This window comes from Rana temporaria, chromosome 11, assembly GCF_905171775.1.
Source record: "Rana temporaria chromosome 11, aRanTem1.1, whole genome shotgun sequence".
Taxonomy (NCBI): Eukaryota; Metazoa; Chordata; class Amphibia; order Anura; family Ranidae; genus Rana; species Rana temporaria.
The window spans coordinates 59,696,777-59,718,714 of NC_053499.1; the positions used below are offsets into that span (position 1 = coordinate 59,696,777).

The 21,938-nt window shown below is 45.0% G+C and overlaps 1 protein-coding gene across 3 annotated transcripts in view; it reads left to right on the forward strand.

Annotated features, from left to right (window-relative positions):
- The first annotated feature begins 640 nt into the window (after positions 1-640).
- EPS8L2 (EPS8 like 2) overlaps positions 641-21,938 on the forward strand; it is a 238,566-nt gene continuing 217,268 nt past the window's right edge. For all 3 annotated transcript variants that reach the window (XM_040328628.1, XM_040328631.1, XM_040328632.1), the window contains exon 1: positions 641-826. The gene's annotated coding sequence lies outside the window, so the exon portion shown is untranslated. The remainder of the gene's footprint in view (positions 827-21,938) is intronic.

Here is a 21,938-nt window from a genome sequence, read left to right on the forward strand (position 1 = left end):
GACTTGACCCCTGTCCAGAATGATAGGACAGTCAAAAGTAGAAGCGGCGCCCCAACCCCCCCCCCCCCCCCCCGCGGGGGGGTTAGACTAATTTGCCTAACAGCCGGCGGGGACTCTTTTTGTGATGCCCCCCTGCAAAGTGCTGCCCTAGGCCTGGGCCTTGCTTTCCTAGTCCAGGATACAGCATTGAGTTTATGACCCGACCAGCTTATATAAGACTAAAAATAAAGTTTTGGCTGGAATTACTCTTGAAATTATGCAGCATGTTTTTGTAGAAATTAAAATGGTAAATGTTTACAGCCGAAAATATGGTTATGAATAAAGATACTGCATGAAAGTGTAAAACATGGAAAATAATAAAGCTGGTTATTACATTGTGACAGCTAATCGCCATCATCATTGTCATGCAAGGTTGCCATGTCATTAGCAAAATGCGTGGGATTCTTAGTATATGAGGTTATGTATCTTTGTAAACCTGGGACTTGCTATTGGTTTAATAGACAGCGAAGTGGAAAATAAACAGCAGTATGCACACATACATTCCCTCCTGTCTAGTCACAGCGTACAGGGCTGGAGCTGTCCTGCAGGTGTCCCCTCCCAGTATCACTAGACCTGTCCTTCTGGTTTAACTCCACCTCTGTTTGTTCACAGTGAAACATTCACCTGCTGTCAGAGCACTACAGAAAGCAGTTTAGTGGCATCCAGGCAAAGTGACATCCAAGGGGGAGCCCCAACACAGCAAGTCCTTTCTTTTATTGCATCCTCTGGAATTACTAGGAGATTGGATTAAAGGCACACGGTGCGAAACTACGGGCAAGTTAAAACGGTGAGTACCTGTTGGCCTGTTAACCATCTACTAAGCTGAATGTGACTCTACATACTAATGAAAGGGGCTAACAATGGGCACATTGATTGAATAGAGGAAACCGATGAGAGCAAACAATTGAATTAATGATGTTGCTACATAATAATTACACTGTAGTAAAAAGTTATGTTTTAAAAAATGTCAACTATAAATGATTAGGAGATATGAGAGGAAATAATACGTGAATACTTTTTAGATATTGAAAAAATGAATTGATGGTACAGCTATATATAAAAAAAAACAAAAAAAAAAACAGTATTGTGTTAATCAGACCAAAGGGCAAAGCACAACCTAGGAAGACGCTAATCCTGATAACAGATAGTGATGTGATCAAAGCTAGTGGAAAGCACCAGCAATGTACCTGAGTTGTAAAGAACTGATGCTGTAGAATAGGTGGGGAAGAGCCGATCACTTCCTCTCTCTCTGTACCTTTTGTGGGCCCCTTGGCAAGGCACCATGTAATATGAGAGAGGGTCTGGCACTACCCCAAGCTGCTTCTTGTTGTGTTCATTACTAGAAGCTTTGGCAAGTGGTTTATTGAAGTGAAAGTAAATTCTGGCATTAATGCAAGTCTTGTTTAAAGCGCTTCATCGAGTAGGCATTCCTTGTCCTGTAAACTTGGCACAGTCTGTGGGGATGAGAAACTATTCAAATGTATTTATTACCTGCAATGGTGTGCCGCAACCCACAGCAACTAGGTCAACTGAAAGTCAGCTTCTGATTGGCTGCAGCTTCTGATTAAATACATTAATCGACCTGTATAAGGCATGTAGAAAAAAATATATATATTTACAGGGCATTTTTTCAGGGGGAACTTGGGGGAACTCAGTTCCACCACCTCTGGCTCAGACCCTTTGGTGCCTGCTCACCACAATCACTTGTAAACACAGAAGTCTGGTTTCTGTGTTTACAAGTGACAGCTCTGCACTCTGTGTGTAACCCCCTGAACTCTGCACTCTGTATGTAATGCAATCCTGGTATTTAATGCCCCTTTAAGACCCTTCTACTGTTTGTGAAATTTGAATGGGGTCGTGGTTGAGTTCCTGCACCTATTTTTTGAGAAAAAAAGCTCTGTATATTTATATCCACACACATCATGGCTGAACAACATTCGGTTACATATTAACTCTCGTTTGGAATTAACAAATTAAAGTTTTCTGTACGGAGTCTTGCAAAATAACTGAATTACTATAAATGTTTAAAACTGATGTTAACTAAGCAGATAGTATGGCTGGAAGAAATTGCAATAGAGAGATAATGATTTTAGTAGAATGGTACAGCGAGATTTATACACCTAGTGCAATAAAGCCATAAACTGCATCCTAGTATATGAGAGAATTTGCTGATTGGCTGGTACTGTGAAGATGCCTTTCAAAGTGGCTGTGACATAAAAGCTAAACCATAAATAAAAGATGTGAAGATAAAACTGGCTATTCAGCTATGTGTAGAAGGTAAAAATGTAGACTGAATAAAAAAGATTCTAAAATAACTTGAGAAACATTGGGGTAGATTCAGGTAGGGGCGCACAATGATACGGCGGCGCAGCGTATCGTATTTACGCTATGCCGCCGTAAATTACAGGACCAAGTGCTGTATTCACAAAGCACTTGCTCCGTAAGTTGCGGCGGCGTAGCGTAAATGGGGCCGGCGTAAGCCTGTGTAATTCAAATGTGGAAGAGGGGGCGTGTTTTATGTAAATATATGATGACCTGACGTGATTGACGTTTTGTACGGACGGCGCATGCGCCGTCCGTGTACATATCCCAGTGTGCATTGCTCCCAAGTACGGCGCAACGACGTATTGGTTTCGATGTGAACGTAAATTACGTCCAGCCCTATTCGCAAACGACTTACGCAAACAATGTAAAAAATTCAAATTTCGAAGCGGGAACGACGTCCATACTTAACATTGGCTGCGCCTCCTAATAGCAGGAACAACCTTACGCCGAAAAAGCCTAACGTAAACGACGTAAATAAATTGCGCCGGGCGTACGTACGTTTGTGAATCGGCGTATCTAGGTAATTAACATACTCTATGCCGACAACAACGGAAGCGCCTCTAGCGGCCAACGTTATATTGAACACAATTCTACGCCGCCGCAATCAAGTTACGTCGGTGGAGGAAGCCTATTTTTTAAGCGTATCTGCCTTTGAGAATCGGCGTAACGATACGCGGGCGCGGATTTCAAATTACGGCGGCGTATCTGGAGATACGCCGCCATAAAAGGTACGTGAATCTACCCCACTGTTGTTGTTTATAAGCAGATAGAAAACATATTTGTTTCTATGCTGCTAAAGCCCCGTACACACGATCGGACCTTTGTCCGACCAAAATCAAATCGGAATTCCAACGGAGTAAAAGAGAACATGTTCTCTATCTAAACTCCGATGGAAATAATCCGATGGGGCATACACACGGTCGGAATTTCCAATGGAAAAATTCCGTCTGACTTTTTCCATCGGAAATTCCGATCGTGTGTAAGGGGCATTAGTCTTCATATTTTATTAATATGGCACAAATTTTGAATAGGATTACTGAGTGACTTTGGATGGCTGTCATGGGTTAAATAATCCAGTACCTGTTTATAGATATGCTCCCTGGAAAGAAAACGGGAAGGCTGGTAGTATCATTAATTAATCATCTCACACCTTTAATGTATGGATTCATGCAACTTCCCATAGTGGTGTTCCTCTTTACGTAGCTGATCCTTTATTGCACATTTTAAAGGTATGCTGACATTTTAAGTCATTCATAACAAGTGACTGCTCAGACAGCGGCTTAACTCATACGCTCTGTTAGATCTAGCTGGATTTGCCCGGTGTCTAGGCAAGAATGTTGGTGAAAGCAGCCAGGTTGTGGTGACAACCAGTGTTGTATATTATAAGGATAATGTACTGAAGAGCATTTTCTAAACCAATCCTCACGCTACAATTGTCTTTCTCAAACTTTTTTCATTTTTTTTTATCATTAAAGAATTTGTATTGAAATTTCCATATTCTCAAACTTTTTTTTAGCATGGAGTAGTAGCCTTGTACACACGACCGGTTTTCACGACGAGAAAACTGCCATTTTTTATATTGGTCGTGAAAACCGTGTTTATGCTCCCTAGCAGTTTTCTCGACGAAAACACTACCCACAAAGAAATTGAAACCAGCTCTCTTTTTTCTCGTTGTGTTTCCCGTCAGTCTTTTTCTCGTCGTGAAAAACGGTCGTGTGTATGCTTTTCCGAGGGGGAAAAAAATGCGCATGCTCAGAATCAAGTATGCCGCCCAAAAGCAGCCCAAAGGGTGGCGCCATTTGAAAGGAACTTCCCCTTTATAGTCCCGTCGTACGTGTTGTACGTCACCGCGCTTTGGTCGGACGTTTTTTTGCATGAACGTGTGCATGCAAGTCAGGCTGGAGAGTATTCACGTCGGGAAAAACGCTGTTTTTTTCCTGGCGAGAAAAATGGTTGTGCGTACAAGGCATTAAAATAGTTTTTAGATGTCAGGGAACCCATCCACTAAAAAGCTAAAAACACCTACAGCTTATGGCATATTAGTGTTATCAGTAAGTTGTACATAGTTTGAAATAAAAGAATAAAGAATGGAGTCTCCAGAAAAATAAAAAAATTGAATGAAGGGAATAATAATAATAATCACCAGAAAAGATACAAACACAGTAAATAATTTAGTGCCTCCTTGGTGTTCAGTGTAGGCAGGAGATCAGTCTGCCACTGGTCTCTTCCTAAGGAACTCTAATGCCGCGTACACACGATCGGATTTTCCGTCGGAAAAACCTTGGATGGTTTTTCTGATGGAATCTCGCTCAAGCTTGGCTTGCATACACACCGTCACACAAAAGTTCTCTGAACTTTCGACCACCAAGAATGCGGTGACGTACAACACTATGACGAGCCAAGAAAATTAAGTCCAATGCTTCCGAGCATGCGTCCGAATTTTGCACGTCGGAATTGCTACAGAAGATCCGATTTTCCAATCGTCTGTAGCAAAAGTCTGATGGAGCATACACGCGGTCGGAATTTCAGTTCAAAAGCTCACATCGGACTTTTGCTGTCGCAATTTCTAATCGTGTGTACCGGGCTCTAGTAACCTTTGGAGGAACCTTGGTTGAGAAAGGCTGTGCTAGAGTAGAAATTGTTTTTGTAGACCCGTACTCTGCAATCCAATTTTGCAAACAGCTAGTACCCTCAACCTGGTCAAACCCAGAGCATGCCCCTGAAACCCTAGCCTGCTTCTACCAGTGCCATGAAACACGAGACTGCCAAGTTACATAAAGACTTCTATGTCACGGCGAGCAAAGCAAGTTACCAAGAGACTGTAGAATAATAGAAAGACTACCATATTGTGGTAAGACTGTGGAGGTATACTCAAACTGCCATGTGGGCATGGAAGCTTGTATATGGGTAGCTGGTTCTGAGTGGAATGACATGTACCTTCCTTTCTTAGCACTAGACCATTTGACTTGCGATGGCACATGAAGGGTAGGAATTTGAATATACCCTGTAAAGACTGCTCCTGATGGACCAATAAGGTTCTAAACACACCAGTGAATAAGTATATCATAACAGACATGGCTTGATAAAACACAGCTTTGTCCGATGTTGGGTCGGTTTACAAAAAGAATAGCCTGTTGCCTTTAGTAAATCAACCCTAGTATTTCCTTTATGTGCTGACACAAATCATTATTACAGGCAGAATCTACAGCTCCATGGTGAACTGGGCTTATCATGCGTACACAAATCTATATGACAAGCTTAGTCAAACATGCGGTCAAATAGTAGCCATGCTGCACACGCTGACCTGTGTCCTAACATGAATGATGCAAAGAGCATTTTGCTACACTTATCGGGCCAGATTCTCGTCCAGCGGCGTATCTCTGCGGCGGCGTAACGTATCCGATTTACGTTACGCCGCCTCAACTTAGACGGGCAAGTGCTGTATTCTCAAAGCACTTTTTTTCCGTAAGTTGCGGCGGCGTAGCGTAAATCGGCCGGCGTAAGCCCGCCTAATTCAAATTTGGATCAGGGGGGCGTGTTTTATGTACTGTGACCCGACATGATTAACGTTTTTCCCGAACGGCGCATGCGCCGTCCGTGGAATTTCCCAGTGTGCATTGCTCCAAAGTACGCCGCAAAGACGTCATTGGTTTAGACGTGAACGTAAATGACGTCCAGCCCCATTCACTGACGACTTACTCAAACGACGTAACTTTTTTAAATCTTAACGCGGGAACGACGGCCATACTTAACATTGTTACTCCGCACTTATGCCACCATATAGCAGGGGTAGCTATACGCTGGGAAAAGCCTAACGTAAACGGCGTAACTTTACTGCGTCGGCCGGGCGTACGTTCAGGAATTCGCGTATCTACCTAGAATACTAGGTATCTACGCAGAATTTGACGGAAGCTCTTGAGGCCTGGCTGGTAGTTTAGGACTTGAAATTTTGAGCCCTGATATATATATATATGCTCATTACATAGGTGGGATTTTCTTCCTGCTTAGGCCAGCCATACACAGAGGGCCAGATCCACAGCCAGCCGCCGTAACTTATCTTTTCCCATTTAAGTTACACTGCCGGAAAATTTCTACCTAAGTGCCTGATCCACAAAGCACTTACCTAGACATTTTCGGGTGTGTAACTTAAATTCCGCCGGCGCAAGGCGTTCCTATTCAAACGGGGGCGAGTCCCATTTAAATTAGGCGCGCTCCCGCGCCGGACGTACTGCGCATGCTCGTGACGTCATTTTCCCGACGGGCATAGCGCGGTTTTACGTTACGCCGAGTTTTGTGAATCGCGCCGGGTAAAAAAAGTTGCGTCGGGAAAAAAAAAAGATACGGCGGGAAAAATAAAATAAAAAAATTAATAAATAACAGCGTCGTGGGTAAGAAGGGTCTACTTTTACAAGGTGTAAACAGTTTACACTTTGTAAAAGCAGCCCTAAAGTTACGCAGGCAAACTAATACTTACGGAGAAAAAAACGAAGCAGAAAAGCTTTGTGGATCCCCGTAAGTTCTAATTTGCATACCCGAAGCGGCATTTCGACTCGAAATTCCCCACAGCGGCGGATGCGGTACTGCATCCTAAGATCCGGCAGTGTAAGTCCCTTACACATGTCGGATCTTCTGTCTATCTCTTGGAAACGGATTCTGTGGATCAGTTCCAAAGATAGAAACAGGGATACGACTGCGTATCAGTAGATACGCTGGCGTATCCCTTTTGAGAATCTGGCCCAGAGTCATTTTTTTTCCTGCAACCACAGGAAAGAAATTGGCTTGATTCCACATCAATGCAGACTGTGTAGATTCGGAAATGCCTCCTGCCAGGCAATTGTCTTCTCCCGGTGGGGGGAGGGCAGGGGAAGCCATCAGGAGAAGACAGTAATTATTGGCTAGAGGCTATAGAAGCCGCTAGCGATAATTGCAGGTAAAACCCAGCATGCTAGTTGCACCCAAGTTGATTGATCGATCAACTTGGTACATTCAGCCTGCCCATACATGGCTCGGATCTCAGCTAGTTCCTGCTGAACCGGCCGAGATTGGAACCGTGTATGGCCGGCCTACTTATGCAGCACATTCATTGTACTTTACTGTTTCTCATAGTGCAGGCCTATCAGTTTGTTCAGACTGATAAAAATTAGACTGAGCCACCTATTTATTAATCAGTGGGGCAGCATTCTTATTGCCATACTGTTGCCTTTCAAAAAAATGTTTCAGCACAATAAATGTTTGTTTGGTTTTGTTTGTTTTCGAAGTAAGTAAAGCCCAAATAACACTTTTAGGCCAGCTTGAAAACGCTCAGTACAGCTTTTTTTTTTACTGAGCTAAAATACAGCCCATTAATTGTAATGTGCTTATGCACACAGGCACGTAAACAAGCGGCGTGCATTCTTCAGTAAAAAAATAAATAGAAAAATCTGCTTTTTTGGTCAGTAATTTACAACGTGTGCAAATGCCCCATTTATATGTGCAGAACAAGAACGCAAGAATAAGTTTGCGCCCATTTGAGGTCATTGCGCGAGCGCCGTATGCGTTCCAGCATGGAAAGCATTACGGCGCTGAAAGCGCCAGCTACTACAGAAAGTAACAGGCGCGTGGAGCGCCTGTTACAGAACCAAAGCAGTTAACCCATGCAGGACCAGAAGTTCAACGCTATGAAGAAGACTCAGCTTCACCGAAGCGATTTTTACAGTAATGAGCAATCAGCAATAAACTTTAATACAGGTAAGTTATGTGACGGACCTGAACAGACGCTCCGTGCACCTCTATGGAGTGACGGATATCAGCAGTGACTTGTCCGCTGACATCCGACCCGCTCCGATCTGTTAAAGAGTGACGGATGGAAACCCTATTTTCCATCCGTCTGGTGGATCGGATGAAAACGGACTGACGGACTCTACGGTCCATCTTTATCCGATCCCCCATAGGGGAGAGCGGTGCTCTGACAAGTCGGTCCCTGTACAGTGTGCAGAGACAGACCTGTCATCTGCCTGCTCAGAGGGGATTGATGTCCGTGTGAAAGGGCCCTTAAAGGGGTTGTAAAGGTACAAATTTTTTTCCTAAATAGCTTCCTTTACCTCAGTGCAGTCCTCCTTCACTTACCTCATCCTTCCATTTTGCTTTTAAATGTCCTTATTTCTTCTGAGAAATTCTCACTTCCTGTTCTTCTGTCTGTAACTCCACACAGTAATGCAAGGTTTTCTCCCTGGTGTGGAGTGTCGTGCTCGCCCCCTCCCTTGGACTACAGGAAAGTCAGGATGCCCACTAACACAGAGCTCCTTTCTCTATCTGTAAAGTAGAGAGCGTCCTGACTCCACACCAGGGAGAAAGCCTTGCATTACTGTGTGGAGTTACAGACAGAAGAACAGGAAGGGAGGATTTCTCAGAAGAAATAAAGACATTTAAAAGCAAAATGGAAGGATGAGGTAAGTGAAGGAGGACTGCACTAAGGTAAAAGAAGGTATTTAAGAAAAAAAAAATTGTACCTTTTACAACCCCTTTCAGCTATATCCCAAAATGGAAAAAAAAAATACACTTCAGCTTGAAGCTTGAAGGACACGGCAGGCTCCGCACCACCCTCTGCATTTTAGGAATGATATGTAAAATACAGGTGCAGTATGAAGTAAACAATGGCGTGTCCTGTAGACATTGCAATTCAGCTTCTGGCTATTTGATCTTATCTCAGTCCTTCAATGCTATACATATTTTCATTTGATTTTATCTAAAGAAAAGCTACATGGAAACAAAAAGGAACATGAAAATATGGCATACTGTAAAGTAAAAATATCAAAGGTCATGTCTAATTACAAAAATATAACAATATTATAATTACAATAATTACTATAATAACTCAAAAAGGTGTAGCATAGGTCCTCTTTATCTGGATAATACATCGCTTCCTGTGACTGTCACATTGACCTTACGCTTAGCTGTGACCCTTTGACAGCCTTGATGCAGCTCTGACACCTAACAATCTAGTGAATGAACTAGTTCTAGACTGCCAAATATAAGAAAAGCTTCTCCAGTGAATGGGAATAAATTCTGTAACCCAGGGTCATGACTTAATATGGATCGTTTGATCACAAGTCTGGAAATTAGACCAAAGTTATTGTTGTCATCTTAATACTGTATTGTGTAGGTCTAGTAAGCCTAAAGCGGAGGTTCACCCCTACAATATACTTTTTCCCCTTAGATTGATGCTCGTTTTGTCTAGGGGAATCGGCTAGTTGTTTTAAAATATGAGCAGTACTTACGGTTTACGAGATGCATCCTCTCCATCGCTTCCGGGTATGGGCTGCGGGACTGGGCGTTCCTATTTTGATTGACAGTCTTCCGAGAGGCCTCCGGTGGTCGCATCCATCGCGTCACGATTTTCCGAAAGAAGCCGAACGTCGGTGCGCAGGCGCAGTATAGAGCCACACCGACGTTCAGCTTCTTTCGGCTACTAGTGACGCGATGGATGCGACCGTCGGAAGCCTCTCGGAAGACTGTCAATCAAGAAGGAACGCCCGCTCCCGAAGACCCATACCCGGAAGCGACGGAGAAGATGCATCTTGTAAACTTTGGGGGTCTTTAAGCTCCGCGAGACAAGTGCGTAAAACCGTGTCAGTAAAGCAAAGGGTCTTTATTGGTGACCAAACAAAACAAAATAAAGCTTTTCTTCAGCATCCAAAACGTCACAACAAAAGTCCTGCTTGTTTCCAGCATAAATTAGGAAAAAGTCTTTCTTCAGAAAAAACAACCAAAAGAAAGGCACATACGTTTTTAGTAAGAAGTCCTCCAGATCTTCCCTGCAGACACAGCTTCACTTCCAAACTACTCAAAAGTCCTCTCTGAGCAGCTAGCAGACTTCCATCTTGTCCTCACAGGTGCACTCTCCCAACTCACTCACTCCCTCCAGCATCACTTCCTGCTTCAATGGGTGGTTGTCTGTGAGATTTTAACCCCTTGTGCGCTGGCTTCCAGGGTTTAGGAGTGGAGGCTCCATCCCACCCAAATAACACTTTGGAGCCTCCAAAATTCCAGGCCCCAAACTACTTTATTAAGATAGAGAAGACTGCGAGCCAGTCCTCTCTGAATTAGCGCCTGCCTGGAACTTTTCACCCACTTTTGGGTGACCCCCTGAACCTTCTACCCCTATTTAAATGGACCATAGTCCAAACAGTGGTGCCGTAAAGCACCCGTCCAGGACCCACCCCCGGTGTCCTGTACATATCCCCCCCCTCTGCCTCAACGCGGAGGTGTTGGAGGCAACAGTAGACACCATACAATGGACTCGGGAGAGGGCATCGGCATTCTGATGCTGTCTCCCGGGTCTGTGCTCTACCATGAAATTGAACTCCTGGAGAGAAAGGAACCACCTTGTTACCCTGGCATTGGTGTGTTTATTCTGTCTCATCCAGGTAAGCGGAGCATGGTCTGACACCAAGCGGAACTTTCTGCCCAGGAGGAAATATCGCAGGGAGTCTAGAGCCCACTTGATGGCCAGACACTCCCGCTCCACCACCGCATAGTTTCTTTCAGCTGCCGTCAGCTTCCTACTAAGAAAGACCACAGGGTGCTCCTCCCCATTGATTTCCTGAGACAGGACCGCTCCCAACCCTTCGCTTGAAGCATCTGTCTGTACTACAAAATCTTTTGTAAAATCTGGAGCTACAAGCACCGGATCTTGGCACAAAGCTGTCTTAAGCTTTTGAAAAGCCGTCTCGGCCTCGGCGTTCCACTTTATCATCACTGACTTTCTGCCTCTGGTCAGGTCGGTCAGTGGTGCAGCAACAGTGGCAAAGTTGGGGACAAACATCCTATAATAGCCAACTATGCCCAAAAACGCTCTGACCTGCTTCTTGGTTAGGGGACGGGGCCAGTCCTGTATGGCCTCCACCTTACTCATTTGGGGCTTCACCAGCCCTCTACCCACAATATACCCTAGGTATTTTACTTCCTCCATCCCAATGGCACACTTCTCGGGGTTGATGGTGAACCCTGCTCTTCTTAAGGAGTCTACGACTGCCTGAACCCGGGGAAGGTGGGACTCCCAATCAGTGCTGAAGATAACTATGTCATCTAGGTAGACAGAAGCGTACCGTTGGTGTGGACGCAGAGTTTTGTCCATGGCCCTTTGGAACGTGGCCCGGGGCTGAGTGTAGACCAAATGGCATCCTCTTATATTGGAAGTGGCCTTCTGGGGTAGAGAAGGCTGTCTTCTCCCTGGCTTCCTTAGTCAGGGGAATCTGCCAGTACCCTTTTGTGAGGTCTAGCGTGGTAATGTACCTGGCAGGCCCCAACCTTTCAATTAGCTCATCTACTCGTGGCATGGGATATGCGTCGAACTTGGAGACTTCATTAAGCTTTCTGAAGTCGTTGCAGAAGCGGAGGGTGCCGTTGGGCTTGGGTACCAACACAATTGGACTTGACCATTCGCTCTGCGACTCTTCAATGACTCCAAGCTCGAACATTCTTTTAACCTCTTCGGACACTGCCACCCTATGAGCTTCTGGGATACGGTAAGGCTTTAACCTGACTTTTACATTGGGCTCGGTCACAATGTCATGCTCGATGACGTTGGTGCGACCGGGCAACTCTGAAAACATATCTCTATTTTTTTGTAGAAACTCTTTTGTTTGCTGGGTTTGAGGTCTAGTCAGGGTAGCAGTAACCTGCACCAAGTCGATCCCTGCCTGGTCCCCTGACTGTACCCCTACTACCGCTGACACTTGTTCTCTGTCTCTCCAGGGTTTCAACAAATTGATGTGATAGATCTGGTATGGTTTTCTTTTCCCTGGCTGGTGTACCTTGTAGTCCACCTCACCGACTTTCTCTACTACCTCAAATGGGCCCTGCCATTTGGCCAAGAATTTGCTCTCTACCGTGGGTATTAGAACAGCCACCCGGTCTCCTACTTGGAACTGTCTAATTTTAGCCGACCTGTTATACACTCTTCTTTGGGCATCCTGGGCCTTCTGCATGTGCTCCTTCACCAGTGGCATCACCTTAGCCACCCTCTCTCGCATTTGAGAGATATGCTCTACCACCGTTTTGTGTGGTGAGGACTCACTTTCCCATGTCTCTTTTACCAGATCGAGTAACCCCCGGGGCCTTCGTCCATACACTAATTCAAATGGCGAAAAACCTGTGGATGCTTGCGGGACCTCCCGGATAGCAAATAACAGGGCAGGGAGTAACATATCCCAATCCTTCCCATCTTTCTGGACTACTCTTCTCAACATGGATTTTAGGGTTTTATTGAATCTTTCGACTAGGCCATCGGTCTGTGGGTGGTAGACAGACGTCCGCAACTGCTTAATTTGAAACAATTTGCACAAGTCCGCCATTACCTTTGACATAAAAGGGGTATCCTGGTCTGTCAGGATCTCTTTGGGGAACCCAGTTCGTGAGAACATTTGAAACAACTCCCTGGCGATGGCCTTAGAGGAGGCTTTCCTCAAAGGGACAGCTTCTGGATACCTAGTTGCGTAATCTAGGATGACCAATATGTATTGGTGGCCCCGTGCCGACTTTACCAGGGGTCCCACCAGATCCATAGCGACCCGTTCAAACGGGACTTCGATAATCGGCAAGGGCACCAGAGGGTTTCTATAGTGTGGCACTGGGGCGGTTAACTGGCAAATGGGACAAGACGCACAGTATCTTTTAACCTCGGCCTTCAACCCTGGCCAGTAAAACCGGTCGTTTATCCTGGCCTCTGTTTTCTCCGCCCCCAGGTGTCCTCCCAGTGCATCGTTGTGGGCTAGATCGAGGAGCATCCGCCTATACGGTTGGGGAACCAGCAACTGCTCTATAGTTTCCCCTCGGCTCTCAGCCACTCGATACAGTAAGTCCCCCTTCAACGCAAAGTGAGGGAACCTCTGGTCTGCATCTGGCATTTGTGGGACCCCATCAACAACAGAAACCTGCTCTCGAGCATTGACCAAGGCAGGGTCCCGTAATTGGGCGGTACCAAATGCACCTCTGGACACGTCTAGATCTGGATGTACTGGCCTTGAGGATGTTTCCCCTTCATCCTCCTCAACCGGGGAGAGCTCCTCGTCATCCTCCCCCAACATGACTTGTAATGGGAAGACCTCCCCCACCTCAGAGATCAACCCGGGTTTAAGACCTGGGTCAGGGGCATTATCCTCCACATTAGCATTCCCTGCGACTTCATTATCAATGGTAGGTATTTCTATATCAGAGGGGTGTATTTCAGCTCCGGACCCCTCGCACCCTGTCCCTTCCAGGCCCAGTGCCCCCAGTTCCCCTGATGGTGCCATTTGCACCTCGTTCCATAGTTCCAGAAATAGTGGACAGTCCCGCCCCACTATGATGTCATGAATTAAACTGTTTACCACCCCGACCTCCTGTGTAACTGAGGCATGGCCATAAGAGACAGTCACCGGAACCAAGGGGTACTCCTTGGTATCCCCATGAATGCATACCACCCGAAGAGTTTTAGTCACTGGTCTAAGCCTCCCAAGTACCCTGGCATGTACTAATGTTACCATGCTACCGGAGTCCAGTAGGGCCCTGGCAGGAAGGTGGTTCACCCACACTTCACACTCAAACCGTCCTGCAGCCAGGTCAAGATGAGTGGTACACACACTTTGCACATAGAAGGAGCTTCTCCGACCAGTTCCGCACTCCATAGGCTCCTCCTGCAGTGGGCATTGTGCCCGGGTATGCCCCCAGGACCGACATCGCCAACATTGTATGTCTCCCATCTTTGGTACAGGAACTGACCTCCGTGGTTCTAGGGCAGATGGTGTAAACCTGCGGACGCCAACATCTGGCAAGGCTTCTCTCCTCAGGTTGGTGGCTGGTCTGGGTGTCCTTGGCGTGGGTTCTCGACGCTTGGCAGGCCCAAGCAGGTCCTCCACCACGGTATACCGTTCAACCAGCTTGATCAGCTGGTCAGCATTAGTAGGGTTTCCATGGCTTACCCAGCGCTGTAGGTCATCTTGTAGGGACCGTAGGTACCGGTCCATCACCACTCGTTCCACCATTTGTGGACCTGACAACTTTTCTGGCTGCAGCCATTTTTTAACTAACTGAATTAGTTCATGCATCTGGGACCTGGGTGGTTGGTCCGATTTGTACCGCCAGCGATGCACCCTCTGAGCCCGGACAGCTGTGGTCACTCCCAGGCGGGCCAGGATTTCAGCTTTTAGACGTTCATAGTCTTTGATGTGCTCAGCTGGGAGGTCAAAATAGGCCTTTTGCGGGTCACAAGTGAGAAAAGGCGATATAATGCCGGCCCATTGGTCCCGGGGCCACGCTTCTCTCTCTGCTATCCTTTCAAAGGTGGTAAGAAAGGCTTCCAGGTCATCGCTGGGTGTTAGTTTCTGCAAAAAATGGCTGGCTCTAACAGACACTGGGTTGCTAACGGCAACGACCGCTTGCGCTTGTCCCTGAGCCAGCTGCTGTACTGCCTCCTGCAAGGCAGCCACCTGTGCTTGAGTGGACTCCTGCTGGGCCGTAAACTGGGCGGATAGCAGCCGTGTATTTTCCTGCTGCGCAGCTATAGCCTGTGCCAGGGCCTGCTGCTGCTGAGCCATCGCTTCCTCATGGCGACGGTTTGACTCTGCTGACGCTTGCTGCTGGGCCACAGTGGCTTGCTGCTGGGTCACAGTGGCTTGTGCCAAAGCCTTAACGACCTCCTCCATGCCTTTGTCTGCTGTTTGTAACGCCTGGGCTGACTTCACCCAAGACATGCCATAAGTATACTGTCTCTTTAAATGTCAGTTTTAAACGGTTTTTGCGCCTGCAAATGCACTTTGCCCGCATTCTCCACCAATTGTAAACTTTGGGGGTCTTTAAGCTCCGCGAGACAAGTGCGTAAAACCGTGTCAGTAAAGCAAAGGGTCTTTATTGGTGACCAAACAAAACAAAATAAAGCTTTTCTTCAGCATCCAAAACGTCACAACAAAAGTCCTGCTTGTTTCCAGCATAAATTAGGAAAAAGTCTTTCTTCAGAAAAAACAACCAAAAGAAAGGCACATACGTTTTTAGTAAGAAGTCCTCCAGACCTTCCCTGCAGACACAGCTTCACTTCCAAACTACTCAAAAGTCCTCTCTGAGCAGCTAGCAGACTTCCATCTTGTCCTCACAGGTGCACTCTCCCAACTCACTCACTCCCTCCAGCATCACTTCCTGCTTTAATGGGTGGTTGTCTGAGAGATTTTAACCCCTTGTGCGCTGGCTTCCAGGGTTTAGGAGTGGAGGCTCCATCCCACCCAAATAACACTTTGGAGCCTCCAAAATTCCAGGCCCCAAACTACTTTATTAAGATAGAGAAGACTGCGAGCCAGTCCTCTCTGAATTAGCGCCTGCCTGGAACTTTTCACCCACTTTTGGGTGACCCCCTGAACCTTCTACCTCTATTTAAATGGACCATAGTCCAAACAGTGGTGCCGTATAGCACCCGTCCAGGACCCACCCCCGGTGTCCTGTACAATCTCGAAAACGGTAAGTACGGCTCATATTTTAAAACAACTAGCCGATTCCCCTAGACAAAACGAGCATCCATCTAAGGGGAAAAGAGAAAAAAAAAAAATGGGTGAACTCCCGCTTTAAAGTATAACTAAAGGCAAAACTTTTTTTGTTTACCATTATCATGGAAAGTGAAAATCAAATAAAATATACATTTTTAGGTTGTCCCCAGAAAAGTAATAGAGGGGAAATCTTTCAATAAGGACACTAGTTTTGGTGACCTGGGGGTCCCCAAGGAATTCCCTTAAATTGCAGGGATTTCCTCTCACTTCTTGTTTAGCTATGGGACAGGAAAATAAGGGAAATCTCTGCAATGGGACACAGATGGCAAAAAAAAATCATCTATGGGCAGGCTTGTTGTACTGGAGCCGGTCCATCAATCGACTTCAGTACAACAAGCCTGTCAGATTTTTTGGTGTAAAGAATACGGCGCTACATGTGATCAATTAAATAAGCAGCAACTAAAAGGTGAAAATACACACCAAAATAACAATAAAAAGGATGTAGCTGCGCTGTGACATACAGTATATAATAAATAAATACTAATGTGAGTAGTGTTATAACATCAAAATGAATAATGCAAACAATAAATGAGTCAATGACAAATAAATGTGAAAATGTCAAAAATGCTCAATAAAGTCCAAACACAACGCCAAAAAGTGATTCAAATGAAGAAAATCCACCACCAAAAATTGAATGCACTGTAAAGAATACACGCTTACCAAATGGTAAGCAAGGATAGCTTGCAGCTGTAAACCCCAGCCCAGGCCTTTAACAATAGACTGCAGCAACTGACAGTTGTCTCTGGGGGATCAATGGCTCCTCAAACAGGTTTGGATGTCACTCTGTTGGATATAAAAAATGTAATAAGGATAAGAGAACTTACAAACAAGGATGTGTAAACAGCATGTATATGAAAGCCGGCCGGCTAAGCGAATGCCCGTCCGCTCTGACTAGAACGCGATGACGTCAGCACGTCTCCTCCTCCCGACGCGCGTTTTGTCACACAAATGACGTCGTCTGGGGCACGTCAGATTTTTTCCAAGTGATTACCCCCGACAGCTATAGCTGTCTGCATTAATCATTGTGTTCTGCCAGCATGGAAGGCTCCCCAACGCAGAACACAATATAGCTGTGGGAGGGATTCAGTAACATGCAGGAAAGAAAATTGCATCATCCATGGCTAACCTTAGTGAGAAAAAGGAAAGGCACTCTTTTTTTTTTAGTTTTCATTTTTTTTCTTTTGTTGTTGTTTATTTGTTATAAAAATAATCTCAAAAATAATGAATCAAGAAGTGTAAAGTAAAACCGTTGCATAGCAATGCAAAGCAGGAATCAAAGCCTGCATGTGTAATAACTAATTGTTATACAGGATTTATATAGCGCCAACAGTTTGCGCAGCGCTTTACAAATATGGCTGTTTCTATGTACATATATCATTGCAAATTGTATCATTCATATATCTTGGTGTCTGACGTCTTTATCTATAATATAAAATAATAATTGAAAAAATGATATATTCCCTTTAACCACTTCAGCCCCGGAAGATTTGGCTGCCCAATGACCGGGTAATTTTTTTGCGATATGGCATTGCGTTGCTTTAACTGACAATTGCGCGGTCGTGCGACGCTGTACCCAAACAAAACATTTTTTTCCACAAATAGAGCTTTCTTTTGGTGGTATTTGATCATCTCTGCGTTTTTTTTTTTTTTACGCTATAAACAAAAGAAGAGCGACAGTTTTGAAAAAAAAAAAACACAATGGGGGTGATTTATGGAAGGCAAATTTACTTTGTACTATAAGTGCAAACTTCAGTACAAATTTAAGTGCACTTGAAAGTGCAGTCGCTGTAAATCTGAGGGGTAGATCTGAAATTAGGGCAATCTCTGCTGATTTTATTATCCAATCATGTGCAAGCTGAAATGCTGTTTTTTATTTTCCTTGCATGTCCCCCTTGGATCTACAGCGACTGCACTTCCCCTGAAAGAGACTAGTGGCCACAATAGGAAGCGACGTAAGGTAACGTCGATTTGCCCAGCCGAGCCAACCTGCCGCAGTAAAACTGCGGCGGCTGGTCGGCAAGTGGTTAACGAGAACGTATACATCCCCTTGCATGAATAAAAAAAATGAATACAGAGAAAATATTTACAGAAAAGATCTAAACAGACAATTAGCAACTGTAAAATAAATCTGAAAAAAGTGAAGAATAAAAGCATATAGATTGCACCTGGCTCCAGCCCCTCTCTCTCCCATAATTGGATAATATTTTTGTGCTTTAGGATAGCACTTCCCTTTTTCATGCCTATGTGAGAATGTCATTGCGCCCAATTCCACGCATGTACAGGTGGGTGGAAGGGCTCTGCCTGTCTTGTGGGACCTGGCAGAGCCCTTCGGAATATCTACACATGCGTGGGTACACCTACGACTTGGGTACAACTAGCATGTCAGATTTTTACATGCAATTATTGCCAGTGGCTATAGCCGCTAGCAATAATCACTGTATTCCCCCAGCAGGAATGGCTTCCCACCTCCCCCTGCCAGGAGAACACAATAGCACCAATCAACACCGAGGCTGGGTTCACACCTCCGATGGATGCGGTTCGCAGCAGGGGTCCGGTGCGTCCCTGTTCTCTGTTTTAGGGACAAATCAGGGCAGAATTTTTGCCTAAATTTGGCCCTGAAACAGAGCAAAAGACGCACAGCGTTCCTGTGCAAGCAGCTCCACAGCCGCAACGGAGATATGTAAACCGGCTCCATAGAGAGTCGCTCACACTCTACTGTCATGCGAATTGGATGCGGGGACACCCATGGAAAGAAAATCGCATCATCTATGGCCTGCCTTAGGTTCGTCTTTAACAAAGTTCACCTGGTTTTTGTGTAGAGTCTTCATTAGTAAGGTAAACACAATCTGATGTATTAGATTAGAGCTATTATAAATAACTATGATTGATTTTTTTACAGTTTGGAATGAGAATGAGATCTTTTTTGGTTTTACAACCTGACAACCGACATTATTTATGAACAGAATGATATTACAATTTGTTAGAGGCCAAATATGATATTTTAATCAGATGCATTTAGCACTTAGAATATTTAACGTGTTCTGTTTGTATTGTAGCATAAGGGTGCTTGACATAGGATAACATTAAATGTGTTCAGGGGCAGTTGAAAAAAATGCCCAAATGCCTCTGAACTCGAGTTTAGCAGCGTCTCGTGTGCATGGGGCCTAACAGTTTTTTTTATGCTTACTCCATCACAGCAGGAAATATGGAATATGAGTACAGTTTGGAAGCATAAAAGTGCAGTTTTGAATGAGAATGAGATCTTTTTTGGTTTTACAACCTGACAACCGACATTATTTATGAACAGAATGATATTACAATTTGTTAGAGGCCAAATATGATATTTTAATCAGATGCATTTAGCACTTAGAATATTTAATGTATTCTGTTTGTATTGTAGCATAAGGGTGCTTGACATCTAACAGTTTTTTTATGCTAACTCCATCACAGCAGGAAATATGGAATATGATTACAATTTGGAAGCAAAAAAGTGCAGTTTTGAGTTCAAATAAAATGAAACTCACAGATGTGTAAGTGCTTATAGACAGTTTTACGGTTATTTACAACAGAGCTCTATTAGGAGGCTTTGCAGACTCTTCCAGATACAGTTTATGATAGTGCTAGATGTTTTACCCCCCCCCCTGCCTGACATCTAACTTTCCCAGCCTTTTGTTTGTGCCTTAAAATAGTATTAAACCCAAAATCAAACATGTATTGTATTGCAGATTACCAATTCTTAAATGTAATGGTTGCATTTGTTTTCTTTGTAAACTTTCCCCCCCTTATTTTCACCTAGTGATCTGGCCAGCAAGTGTTTGCTGGAATTTGGCTTCAGTCTCCTAGTGTATTTAAATCTGCTAGTGCATTTAACATTCCGTTCCCCCAGACTGACAATGCTTCTATCCAAAGGTGTCCATGTTGCTCCTCTAATACAAGAGGTGTGTTACTGGCCAGATTACCAAGTGAAAATGGAGGGGGAAAAGCCTAAAAAAGAAAATTAATGAAACCACCACATCTAATAGTTACATAGTTAGTCTGGTTGAAAAAAAAGTCCAACCAATAAGAGGGGGAAAAAAAAAAATTCTATACCCACAGTTGACCCAAAGGAAGGCAAAAAACCCAACATTTTAAATGCAATGCGTTACATTTTGTGTAAGTCTCTGTACACGTAAGTATTTGTAACTCTGCCCCGCACCCCTCTTCTTGCTTGTCCAAGGGAATCAAGGTTGTCTTTTATCTTCCTCCATACCATGGATACAACTGAAACAAACTCTGAGTCTCTGACCTTAAAGTGAACCTGTTGCTTTGTCCTGCATGGACAAATGGACAATGAACTTTTTTACTTTAAAGCGGGGGTTCACCCGTACATAACAATTTTTTCCCTTAGCTTCATGCTCGTTTTGTCTAGGGGAATCGGCTAGTTGTTTTAAAATATGAGCAGTACTTACCGTTTACGAGATGCATCTTCTCCGCCGCTTCCGGGTATGGGCTGCGGGACTGGGCGTTCCTATTTTGATTGACAGTCTTCTGAGAGGCTTCCGACGGTCGCATCCATCCCTATCACGATTTTCCGAAAGAAGCCGAACGTCGGTGCGCAAGCGCAGTTTAGAGCCGCACCGACGTTCGGCTTCTTTCGGCTACTAGTGACGCAATGGATGCGACCGTCGGAAGCCTCTCGGAAGACTGTCAATCAAGAAGGAACGCCCGCTCCCGAAGACCTATACCCAGAAGCGACGGAGAAGATGCATCTCGAAAACGGTAAGTACAGCTCATATTTTAAAACTAGCCGATTCCCCTAGACAAAACGAGCATCCATCTAAGGGGATTCTTTGAAAAAAATGTTTTATGGGTGAACTCCCGCTTTAAGACAAGGTTTCTTAAAGGGGAGGTTCCACCGAATTGTTTTTTTAAAAGCGGGAAGCTACAAATACTGCAGCTGCTGACTTTTAAAATATGGACACTTACCTGTCCAGAGCGCCTGCGATGTCAGCAGCCAAGGCCTCGGCTGCACCCACCGCCATCCTCGGTGAGGGAATCTGGAAGTGAAGCGTTGCAGCTTCACTGCCCAGTTCCCTACTGCGCATGCACGAGTAGTGCGGAGCGCCGTAACTGGTCCCTGCTCTCTCCTGGGAACAGTGTGTTTCCCAGAAGACAGCGGGGGGTTGCGGGTAGGGGTGGGGCTGCCGCACAAGAGTATTCCTGGAAGTGGGTGCAAACCTTTCTTAGACACCCATGGGACACCCATGGGATCCGATTCCTGCACCATTTGACAGCTTGCGAACCGATCTGGGGGTGACATTAAAGTGTTACTAAACCCACAACAGTAAAATCAGTCTGTATATGCAGCATAACATGCTTGTTATACTCGCTGTGGAACCTAAGGGGTTTATCCTCTGCACCTGCACATGCTCAGTTGCGTCTTTTATGCTGGAGAGAACATTTACTTGTTCTCAGAGTTAGCCAGGTCACATGATATTGACATCACACGTGTGGGAGTTTATACAGGCTGCAGTGGAAATCTCCTTCTACGTGAACTCTCAGCACTGAAGAAACTGTGCAGTTTATCATGTAGCCGTGGTATACAGATCATCCAAAAAGGTATACAGTGGCAGTATTTTAATGTAAAAAGAAGATTTATAAGCTGTGGGCATTGTGCGGGGTAGGATGAACTATTTTCATATTACTTGGTTTAGTAATACTTTAATTTTCTATTGACCCCCGCAGCGTTCCCCTAGGGCAGTGTAAACTGCCTGCGAGTCCTATGCGATGTTGAAACCGGCACTGGAACAGGCACAGTGGGACTGTGATGGTGCGGAGGCCAATCTGACACTAACTGATGCTGTGGGGGAACTAACTGGCACTGACATCACCAGTGACACTAATACAGTGATCAGTTCTAATAATGTATACTGCCACTGTACTAATGACACTGTATGGGAAGGCGGTTAACATTTAGGGGTAATCATCAAGCTGTTAACTGTGTGCCTAACAATGTTTACTGTGTGCTGTTTTTACTAAGCAATG